Below are 12201 nucleotides of genomic sequence, written 5' to 3'. Positions count from 1 at the left end.
TCGATCTTTCCAGCGCCTTCAACACCATCAGCTCCTGAGGTTGTCCCTCAGGCTGGAGACGGCTGGTGTGGAGTATGACCTGGAAGAGTGGATCCTGGACTACCTCACAGACCGACCCCAGTTTGTGAGAGCCCGGGACTGTGTGTCTGACACTTGGACCTACAGTGTGGGGGTAAATTATGCTCCTTTAACAAAAAGGAAAGCTGGAAATAAATATCTAGAAAATAGAGACTACACGGTGCTCGAAACAACAAGATACATAGGAACTGAGCGTGTTTAAACAAGTGGAAACGTACGACGCACGACTGCGCCTCGCCTCTGGAACAATGCCGACCAAAGGAGCACCGGATTCTAAACAAACCAGCGACCCAGAAGAAAGTGTTGCTTTCACAAATGAAGACCGAGAAATGCTTCGCAACATCTCAAAACAGCTTAAAAAGCTATACATCCTGGATGAGCTGAAGACGGATGTCTCAGACTTAAAACGGTCGGTGGAGTTCACTAATACCACCGTAGATGAAATTAAAAAAGAACAATACGCTTTAAAAGATAAAGTGATGACGCTAAAACAGATTACGACCGCCCTATCAAATGAGAATCAAAAGCTTAAAACTGCAATATTGGATCTACAGTGCGAAAGCATGAGAAACAACCTGCTCTTTATGGGAATACAAGAACAACCAAGAGAAACTTACACCACGTCGGAGGCACTTGTTCGATCCTTTCTGCAAGAACAGCTGAAGATTCCATCCATACAGATGGAGCGGTCACATCGCTTGGGGCAACGTAACTCTACAGGTAAATCCAGACCGATTGTGGTCAATTTCTCAAGCTCCAAACATGCTGACCAACTGCTTTCACTCAGTAAACTGTTAAAAGACGAGAAGTTGTCCCAATCATAAACACTTTTAAACCAAAAGGAGAAAGAGTTTGCCTTGTTTCCGACAAACTGTCTGTAAACGGAGAGCTATACAGGGGCCAGACTTCGGCCCACGCCATCATAACAAAGTCGCGCGTTGATGACGACGGAACAATGTTACCCATAGCAACGTGATCCGCCCGGAATCCCTATGGGGGATACTCAAATCAAATCCAAGGAGACTTGTTTACATAGATGTGGAAATATATATATTTTCTTCCTCCTTTCTTCTATTTTCCTGATAAAATGTTTTGCTTGTTATGCAGATCTTACTGTTTCTAACCAAGCCAGATATATCCATACCTTTGGTGATGCATTTTCTTGATGAAAATGGCCCAATGTCTGGATACAAACTGAATGTTCAAAAAACTGACATTTGATCTTACTGGTAACCCCCATTAACATTTCGAATGACCAACAGAATCCCTCAAATATTTAGGGATCCGTCAAAAATTCTAGAGAAAAACTGTTCCCCTCTTTTCTCATCTATAAAGAAAGACCTTGAAACATGGAACCTTGTTTCACATCTAAGTCTGAACCAAAGGATTGAAACTGTGAAAATTAATATTTTGCCCAGATTTCACTATCTGTTCCAGACACTACAAATTTCTATCCCCCAAGCAGTTGTTTGATGAATGGAGTAAAACAATCCCTTGATTTATACGACATGGTAAAAAACCTCGAATCCGTTTCAGGACCTTACAATTACCAAAAGAAAAAGGAGGTTGGAGCCTTTCCTGCCTGAAGAGTTACTTTAATTCAGCTCAATTCAGAGCAATGTTGTACTGGTGTGACCCGGAGTACGAGGCACAATGGAAAAACATCAAATGTAGTGTGATGCCGGGGGTTCCTCTACAGGCTTTACTCGCAGATGACAGACGGCTGAGTCACTTGGAGGACGTAGAGAATCCCTGGGTAAAATCAGATTGTAAAGGAAAATCAAATGGGAGTTCTGTTGGAAGAATGTGACCTGTTTTTTCATAACACCATGTCAGAGTGTACATTATTCACAGGGCGGGGCAGATTGCTGGAGAAATAGTGGAAACCAGGAGGCAAACCATTATCATGTGTTTTGGGACTGTCACATCATACAAAAATACTGGACAGAAATTAATAAAGCAATGCAGATGGTCTTTAACACCACCATCCCTTCTAACTTTGGAATTAGGTACTTGGGCCTCAAACATCCCACAATGGACACAATGCAAGACTATCTCTGGAATATACTCCTGGCGGCTGGGAAGAAGGCTCTCACACAACAATGGATGACTCAAACCGCCCCAACGCCACAGGACTGGACAAATATAACAGACATACGCAATATAGAACAAATAACCTCAGGACTCAACTTAAAAATAGACACATTTAAACGACTATGGTCAAAATGGGACAATTATCTTGAATTATCTTGAGTAATTAATTATTATTATTTTTGTGTGTGTGTAAGTATATATATATATATATATATATATATATATATATATATATATATAAATATATATATAAATATATATATTGTATATGGATATGTATACCAATATGATCTCTTTTTTTTCTCTGATGCCGCTCCCCGCTCCTAAAACTTAAGCCCCCCAAGTCCAGCACGCTCTGAGTGTTTTTTTTAGTTTACTTTATTTTTTCTTTGTCTTCCCCCGTTTTGTTAGTTTTGCTTGTGCTTTTATTTGACCCCCTCTTCTGGTGCATTTATTTTGCTGTTGAGTTTGTGTTTGTTCTATGTTCTGATGAAAAATAAAATAGTCAAAAAGGAGTCTAAGAGTTTTTTACTTTTATACTTCTGTGTCGAATTTGTTTCTGTGCCCAATCTGTGTTGCATCACTGGAATTTCCCCATTGTGGGAAAAATGAATGTTATCTTATCTCATCTTAAATAAGCGAGTGCATACACCTGCACAAGTGAAAACCTTGTCAAATCAAATTGTTGCTGGTGCCAGTGAAAACATTTAACTGTGCGCTCAGAAGAGACTCGATCTGGCTCAGGACAGAGTGGACGCACCGAGAAGCTGGCAGCAAGCAGCGGGCAGTGCCACAGTGCTAGACCAGAGCAGAGCGGACGTCCAATGGCACCGGAGCGAGCAGATAGAGGCCGAACAGGGCAGGACCGGGCAGAACTGAGCTGAGTGGGAAGAGGGGGGTCTTAGAGGGGCAGCCACTTGCAGGCCAATGCCAGCTCATACTGCTACAGGCCAGAGGCAGCATCTGTTCTCCTCTCTGTAAATTAGAGCAAACACCTCAAACTAAGGAACTTGTCCACGTTCATCCAAAAACCAAAAGCTACTGAAACCAAAACTGGATAAACAAAACAACATGTTTTGTTGCAGTCCAGATATATTGTAAAAGCAGCTCTTAAGATGAAAATGAGACCGCTGTGGCTTGTCTGTGTTTTTTATTTTTTTTACAAAACAGCGCTGTTAACTGCTATTGTTTCTTAATTTCACAGTGATGGCCTCTGTGAGTTGTGTTGATGTAGATGAGACTGGGTCCTGTCCACATGTCAGGCATGAGTGCTATCCACCCGACCCGTGGAGTGGCACAGCCAACAGAGTCAAATTAACTAATTATGTTTGGGGTGCAGCACCTTTTCTATTATTTTAGCAACGTACACGTTAAATTCAAATTTTGTTTGACGAAAGAGCAAAAGCTGTGCAAGAGCCTGAATCGGGAGAACTTGCTATGTGAAAACTTATTTAATTCAAATTAGTATTTTCTTCTAGGGAAGCACTTGCAAGGATGTGTCTGTGAAAGTTATATAGTTAAGGTTTACCTACTTTTTTTTTAAGCAAGCCAGTGTAATTCCTCATTTGTCCAAAATGCATCAATTGTACAGATAAGACATTTCTTGTCTTATCTGTACATTTTTTTATTTAAAAACAAACAAACACATTGTCCAAATGATCACTTTTTTGTACTTAATTCTATATTGCTTTGCATTTGAGGCTTAAATGCTGTTGCACATATCACAGTCTTACAGTGGCAATGGCTTACAGCATGTAGCCAAGCCATTTCACAATCCTAAGGCTGTGCATCCCCCAGAGGTGTTTAGCAAGGATTCAAGGATCTTTCATTCGAGGGGTGTGTGGAACTTAATAATTCTGTAGGACATGAAGACAATTGTCATTATAAATCTGAATGACACACACATATATGCACTCTGCTGAGCAGTGTACAGTATAATGCCCAAATGGTGGGGACGGGGGAGGTGGAGAAGCTGCTCATCACATCCAACCCATGGGAAGCACTGCCTCGGGCTTCAGCAGAGGGCAGAGTGAGGAGGAATGAGGCCATAAAGTCATTGCATCGCTTTAGGCTGGGTTTTATGTGTTAGTCCTCAATTGTCTTTATTTTCTGTTACCAAGCCACATGTCTCTTTCTGCACTTTATAAAACTGCCTTTATTTCTTACAATTAAGGTTTTATAATTTTTAAGGTTTAACAGAATACATATCTCATAAACCATAGCACACAGCTGGGTACCATGGAGGTATGTTGGGACATATACACAAACAATGTATTGTGGATCAATATTGTAGGCCCATTATTGCCATTATTACATGCTACACCAGAGCTTTTCAAACTTATTTCTGGCGTGCCCCCCTTGGGAGATAAAAAAAAAGGATCCACGACCCACGAATTGGCGCTTCACTACGGTAAATACAGCATTACAAAGAGAAAATGCACTTGCATTACTTCTCCTCACTGCGGATCACTTTTACGACTGCAGGTCCACAACCGTCACACACAGACTGCTTTCTGCGGTGCTGACTCGCTGTTGTTGTTGTTGTTGTTGTTGTGTTACTTTTAATGGCAGTTGGCAGCCAACTAAAAAGGTACATTTTACGCCCCCTACTGTAGTTTTACATCTTCAAAGTATGTGTTTTACTCTATTCTGTAACTGCTGTAAGTGAGCGAGAAAGTGAGAGAAAGAGAGCGCTGACTTGTACCACTGCGTTTGTTTTTATTTTATTGATTGTTGAATATGGTTATTGGTCTCTTCTTCTTCTTATTTGCTGTTTTATGGCGGTTGGTATTGAAGTGTTACATTACCGCCACCTACTGAAGTTGTACATCTTAGACTTTAGACTTTAATCTTTAGACTTTATACTCTCTAAACATGCTCTTGCGTACCTTTAATCTGGCAATTTGTATTTAAAAAAAGAATAGGAAAAAAAGTTTGATTAAAAAGCAAAAACAAAGCAGTTCCATGTCTCTTGCTTTACTGAGCTTAGGTCTCTATCAACTGGCAGCTGAGGGAAAAACATATTTGAGAGAAAAGATATTGGCTTGCTTTCAAAAGCCTTGCAAATGAAGCTGTGCAGTAGTAATGATCATGATTTGATGGCACAGGACGAGTCTGGTGATGATCTATTAACTTAAAACGACGCAGAAGATCTTGGGAGCCACATCGAGAAACCCACATCACAAATTGGGGGAATTCAGAAGAATGAGGGAGAGTATTTTTGTAACAGGATTAATCAAACTAGCGCAAATCAAGCTAAATGCAACTCAAGGTATATTTTTGATGAGAGAATAAATAAATTACAATAAATAAAAGCTAAAAAGAATAAAGTATGAAATGAAAATGTAGCTGCACATAAATAAAACACATTCACACATTTAAAAGAAACATTTAAGAACATTTTACCCAAGAACCCACACTGGATGATGCTCAAACCTCCTCAGAGGGGCTACATGAAAAGAATGTTGGGTGAATGGTTATTTCGTAACCCATAATCAATGCTAACCAGTAACTCAGTGTTCCAACATTCACAATCAGCAACTGCTATCACAGCTTGAGATTGACAAGATACAACAGTCAGTAGGGGAGCTAACAGCAACTCCTCAACCAGAGATTGGTATGAACAACCAGAACAACCAGATGTCCATACCTCTGAATCAGAATCAGAAAAAGGTTTATTGCCATTGACTAAAATTCTCAAATATAGGCACTTCTTTCGACATTAAGGTGCAACGTAAAACAATAAATAAAATAAAATAAGTCTTGCATTAATAAAAACATATATAACAAACATATATAATAAAAAGATGAAAAATAAACTTGGTCTCATTACGTACACAAGATTTACAGATGGTCGGAAATAGTGCAAAAAGTGAACAGTGCACTGAATAATTATTGGTTCGAAAAGTTAAGATAAGATATGCCTTTATTGTCCCCACATGGTTGTTGTGTATGAATAACTGGAAAAATACAAAGAGCTCAGAGAAGAGCTGGAGTGGTGTGAAAGGTGATTTCATATGCATATAGCCAGGCTCACCATGCTACATCTGGGCAGGGCTCTGTTGTGTGTGTGGTTGCAGGTGTAGAGTGTTCATTAGTCCAATGGCAGTGGGAAAGAAACTGCTCTTGTGGCGTGAGGTTCTGGTCCGGATGGACCGTAACCTGCTGTTTGAGGGGAGTGGCTCATGTTCAAGCTGAGAATAGTCGGCTGTGACCTGACCTGCACGTCCCAGAGTCCTGAAGACGTACAGGTTCTGCAGAGATTGAAATCTGCAGCTGATCACCTTCTCAGCAGAGGGCACAATGCGCTCTAGTCTCTGTTTGTCCCTGGCTGTGGCTCCAGCGTACCACACAGTGATGGAGGAAGTGAGGATGGACTTAATGATGGCTGTGTAGAACTGCACCATCATCTATGCTGGCAGCTTGTCACAGGAAGTTAATTATCTGCTGGGCCTTCTTGATGAGGGAGATGATGGTGGTCCCACTTGAGGTCCCGGGTGATGGTGGTGCCGAGGAAGCGGAAGGAGTCCATGGTGGTGATGGAGGATTCTGTTAGGGTGAGGAGGGACTGGGGAGCTGTGACTCTCCTGAAGTCCACAATCATCTCGATCTCATCTTCTGGGTGTTGAGCTCCAGGTTGTTACCGCTGCACCAGGACACCAGCCGGTCCACCTCCCTCCTGTAGACAGACTCATCCCCGTCCGAGATGAGTCTGATGAGGGCGGTGTCGTCCGCAAACTTTATTAATTTTACGGAATTGTGGCTGGAGGTGCAGCAGTTTGTGTATAGGTAGAAGAGCAGAGGAGAATGTACACAGCCCTGTGGAGATCTTGTGCTGATAGTCCAAGTGTCTGAGACATTCTTTCCCAGCCGCCCGCACTGCCACCAATCCTGAAGCCAGACGAATAAACCAGCTGTTTGCAACTCAACCTGTGAAAGTGTACACTCAATGATAAGGTAATAACAGCAAAGCAAACCCACCAAGACTGGTAACTGAAAGGTATTGGAAAAGCATATGGAAAAATTAGGAATCGCACAACAGTGATGCACAGTGGCTAGTGGCTCTGAGAGAGCACCAAAGCAACCTCGCTGAATCCAGGTACCATCACAGTGGTAGATATCCAAGATAGTGTCTTAGGTATGATAAACTTGACAGTACCAGGCCGTGATAGGATTCCGGCTAAGGAAACTGGCTAAAGAAACTCCTGGTAGCACAAATGAACCAACTGCTAACCAGCTCCTGATCCTTCAAGGAAGGGTAAAGTCCCATCCAACTATCAGCCAATAAAATAAGTTGGCACATGGATAAATACATGAGCAAAGCACAGAAGGGGATCAGCAAAGACACCAGAGAAGCCAAACACCAACTCCTGGTTGAAAGAAAAGTTGCACCAGACTGCAGAACCCGACATACCAACCTGTGCACTGGCTGGATTGATTACACAAAAGCATATGACTCAATGTTTGGGGTACATGATCAACAGGCTCTAAGAGCCTTTATAGCAAACTCAATGACTGTGGAAAACAACTCTTGAGGCCAGCGGTAAGTCACTTGCTCACATGTTTATCAGATATGCAATATAGCAAGATGCTCTGTCCCCATTTCTGTTTTGTATATGTTTGAACCCCTTCGGGCTTGAGAAGTGTTGTCAGATGGTGACAAAGAGAGGGAAAGTAGTCCACACTGAAGTGGTCTCACTCCTGGAAGGAACAATAGTAGCCATTGAAGATGGTTACAAGTATCTTAGAATGTCACAAGCAAATGGTAACCTTGAAAAGGTAACCAGGAAAGGAAAGCGGTAACAGCCAAAAGTCCTAAGAGGCCGGCTCAATGGCATAACAGGTTCTGGGCAATAAACAGCTACGCCCTGCCAGTGATCAGATACCCTGCAAGAACAATAAGGTGGCCAAAGGAAGAGATACACGAAAGCCCCTCACCAAGTGGCTACCATAGTGTACACAGGAACATCTGCACATATGAACAGGACACTCCAAGGTCAAAGTGGAAAACGACTCCAAAGGTGGTAGAGAATGACTGAGCCAAGATCTTGTGGGACTTCCAGATGCAGACTGACAGAATGGTAATGGCAAACCAACCAGACATTGTGGTTGTGGATAAACAGCAGAGGAAATATTTTGTGGTTTACGTGGCAATACCAAGTGATGGCAACATCAGGTAAAAGGAACACGAATAACTGGAGAAATACAAAGGGCTCAGAGATGAGCTGGAGTGGTGTGGAAGGTGATTTTATATACATATAGCCAGGCTCACCATGCTACATCTGGGCAGGGCTCTGTCGCGGAGGAGTTCAGGAGTGAGATAGACCCAGCGATTATGGCAGCTTTGCGGGAAAACACTGACAACATTACAAAGACAGTAGATACAAAGATAGATTTGGCCCTGAAGGAAAAGCGTGATTTGAAATCAAAGAGTGGCAAACTGGACAGCTAAGAAACGGCCGAAAAAATGAAATCTCTGATTTAAAAGACAGGGTCTACCCTGCAAGTTAAAACACAGATTTGACAAAACAGTAATTTGTCTTAAGTGAGGAATTGGACAAACTAGAGAATTATAATTGCAGAGGTAATCTATTGTCGGTATTCCAGAGGACACTGAAGGTAAAGATATGGTAAATTGTATGGCGCCTTTCATCCCTAAATATCTCAAACTTCCAATAAAAGCTGGGAAAATAAAGGTTGACCATGCACATTGCCCCAAACCAGCCTCCAAGACCTATTATACTGAAGTTCCATAACTTCAGTGATAAACAGCGTGTCATGGCTGCATCTAGACATCTCACCGCGGACCGAACCAGACCAAACAAGCCACATGTCTCTTCTTCAACGACTACGCTACAAAAGTAGTCAAGTGAAATCTCGCCTGAGAGGATTACTTACTACTTTATCCTGCATTGCTGAGGCTGAAAGTGGATGGAAAAATACAAATATTTACCACACCGGAGGAGGCATTGGCATTTGCAGAAACACTAACAGACCCCTGACCAGTTCAGACGTCCTGGCCTTTATTGGAGACATGTGAGAGTTTCCTCATCGTGAGCCAGTGTGTTCCAACTTTAGTTACATAACACCTAGGCAAAAATGTTACATCAACCGTACCGGAGGGCCTTGAAATGGTTTTCCCTCCAGCTTCAAATTCCATTTGGATTAGTCGGTGGGCTTTTTGCATATTTTTGGTATGAGCTCTTATTTTTTGTATTTTGTTTGTTCTTCTAGGTTCCGTTGTTGTGCTTCCTGTGTGTTGTGTTTGATCAGAGAGCTGCGTAACAAAAGCAAACATACCATTATGATTTCAACAAAGTGAATACAATGGCATCTAAAAAATTACAAATAACATCCTTTAATGTTAATGGAAAATTTTGTCCAATTAAACGGTCACATATACTGACTGATATACTGAGAAAAGAAAAAAAAAGATATTCTGTACCTCCAAGAAATCACTTGTACTTCTGATATATTTTCACATAGGAGCAAACATATAATTAGCTTGGACACTTATTTCTTGAACATGAAACCGAAAAAGAATAACGGCACCGATTGGTCTGATTTCTGGGAGGCAGGTTTGTCAAGTGTTACAAAGATTATTTTTTATGGCTTTTTCTATGATTAGTCATCTCTTAAAGCGTCTTGCTCCTTGTTTTAGTTTTTTTTAAGGATTTGCGGTAGAAAATTTGTTTTTTAGTGTAACATTTGCAGAGAGAAGAAACGATTCTAGCCCCGTGCGATACCAAATGTCCCCTTCTCCCTTAAGACGCTTTTACATTTTAGCACAAGAAAAACAAAAAAATCAGTCTTGTGAAGGATTTTGTAGTGAAAGGGAGCACATTTGAACTCGACACTCGGTGCTCTGACAATTTCATTAAGAGCAGGTTCTAATTTCCCTTTGTCCCCAGCTTGGTACTACCTCAGATCAGCGTGCCTCTGCATATCAAAGCGGTTATAGATTTGTCCCCAAAGCTGCGTGCTGCTGTTAATGAGCCTTAGACACATAAAGGCTCTGATGGGGTGTTTGGTGGAAGGGAGCAGTGTGGACTCTAATGGAAGCGCCACAAAGAACATGCTGCCAAATTAGATGCTTTTCCATGTATCTTGCCAATACAAAGAGTAACTGTTACTTGCTGTGGCTATAGACACTTTTATTGTCCAAATCTATTCTGAGAATGTCCATTACAGTTACTCAGTATTCCCTACAATACCCATACAAATCTATTCAAAGAGCTAACATGGTACTTCAGATTTGATTTCTTAAGTGTGTATGAATTACATCTTTCTACTGGTTTTGATTATGAACTCACTGTGTTTGTGGCACTTTTTGGATTTTGTCACGTGCATCTTCTTGAGGCAATTATGAGGCAAGAAGGAGGAACTGGGAACATAATTCACTGTGAATCCAAGAGGGAAGTCGAGACAGTATCAGTAGGGTTTAGGGTCTGTCTGTAACATATGTGACTGACCACGGGAAAAACCACCACAAGTCGGCCCTGACCAAACTGAGATAAAGCCAAATTGTATTTATTTTTTTCAAATGTGTGATTTTTGTTTGTTGGCAGAATGTGCAAGTTGAAGTTATGAAGGAGCCCCTCCCCCTCTGTGCTTCAGATAACACTATTGGTTGTCATAAAAAGTATACATTAAGCTGTTAAAAATGGGCAGTTTTTCCAGCGCTCCTGGGGGGGGGGGTTGTTTTTTCAGCTTTGGAAGCACATGGCTACTTATTCAGCAGCAGCTACGTGTTCCTCGGAGACATTTCATTCATTTCTCCAGACTTTCTCCAGAGCTTATGATTCTACCAGTACTGCATCTATCAAATGCCACAGACGAAAAGAAAGTGCCCCGGTCCTCATGGCGTAAGAAGTCACAAGATACAATCCCTGCTATGTTGTGTTGTTTGTTCCTGCGCTAGCTCGTGGCTAACTCGGCTAGCTCATTGTTCTCGGCCTCTGTGGCTTATTTTTCAATGTTGTTTTGTATTTCTTGACCCGTGGGTTGTGTGGGTCGTGCGGGGTGTGCTTTTATGGTTGTTTGGTGTTAGTTTTCGTGATTTTATTGCCACTTTTGCCGCTAAGTTTGGCTTGTTCCACCGGAGCCGAACGGCGCTAAGCTAAACTATGCTAAGCTGTGAGATCTGCAGCACTGGACCCCTGCATTGCATTGCAACGGAACTGAGGTACATTTACTCTTAAGGATTGCTTTAACGCTGTGTTTCATGGTGGTCTGGTGTTAGTTTTTGTGATTTTCGTCACTTTTGCCTCGTCACTTTTGCCTCGGGCACCGGAGCAGACGGCGCTAAGCTATGCTATGCTATGCCACGCTGCTTCAGCTCCAGGCTTTTGTCAGCCCCGGCCTCTGCGGCGTATTTTTCGGCGTTGTTCTGTATGTCTTGACCATGGATGTATTATATTATGGTCTTGACCTGTGGGGTGTGTATTATGGTGTTTTATGGTGTTAGTTTTCGTGATTTTTGTCACTTTTTGGAGGCTACACTGGAGCCGGACGAAGCTAAGGCGCTGCTTCAGGCTATTGTTGTTTCTTCCTGTTAGCAACTACGCTAGGCTAGCCCGTGGATTGTGTTGGTCGTGCAGGGTTTGTTTGGTAATAGTTTGTGTTTTTATTGTGACTTATTGCCGGCTTTTTTTTTTTTACATTGTCGCCCTTGTCATCAGGTAGTGGAAAACAGCTCTCCTGAGTCTCACCTCAATATCCCACAGCTTGTTGGAACGGCGGATGGCAAAGTGTTTGTCAAGAACTTCGACTGGCAGAAGCATCTGAGTCCCTTCTTCAGACGGCTTCCAAAGATCAAGAGTTATCAGCACTTCAGGTATTTATATTGAAACTTTCAAATTGTGTTAAAAAAAAAAATAATAAGTTAATGAGTGTGTTTTATGTGAAATAGTTAGCCATTTCTTAAATGTCCTGTTATTTGTTTACAGCTTTGATGCCAAGAGACCAGGTGTGGTGCTTGCAAAAAGTCACTGTGAAGCAGAACCTGTGGAATTTCAGCTACTACGCAAT

This window comes from Eucyclogobius newberryi, unplaced genomic scaffold (genome assembly GCF_026437365.1).
Source record: "Eucyclogobius newberryi isolate DKJ021-1_F unplaced genomic scaffold, fEucNew1.0.hap1 SCAF_18, whole genome shotgun sequence".
Taxonomy (NCBI): domain Eukaryota; kingdom Metazoa; phylum Chordata; class Actinopteri; order Gobiiformes; family Gobiidae; genus Eucyclogobius; species Eucyclogobius newberryi.
The sequence above is the reverse complement of the archived record's forward strand: the minus strand, read 5'-3'. Positions refer to the sequence as shown.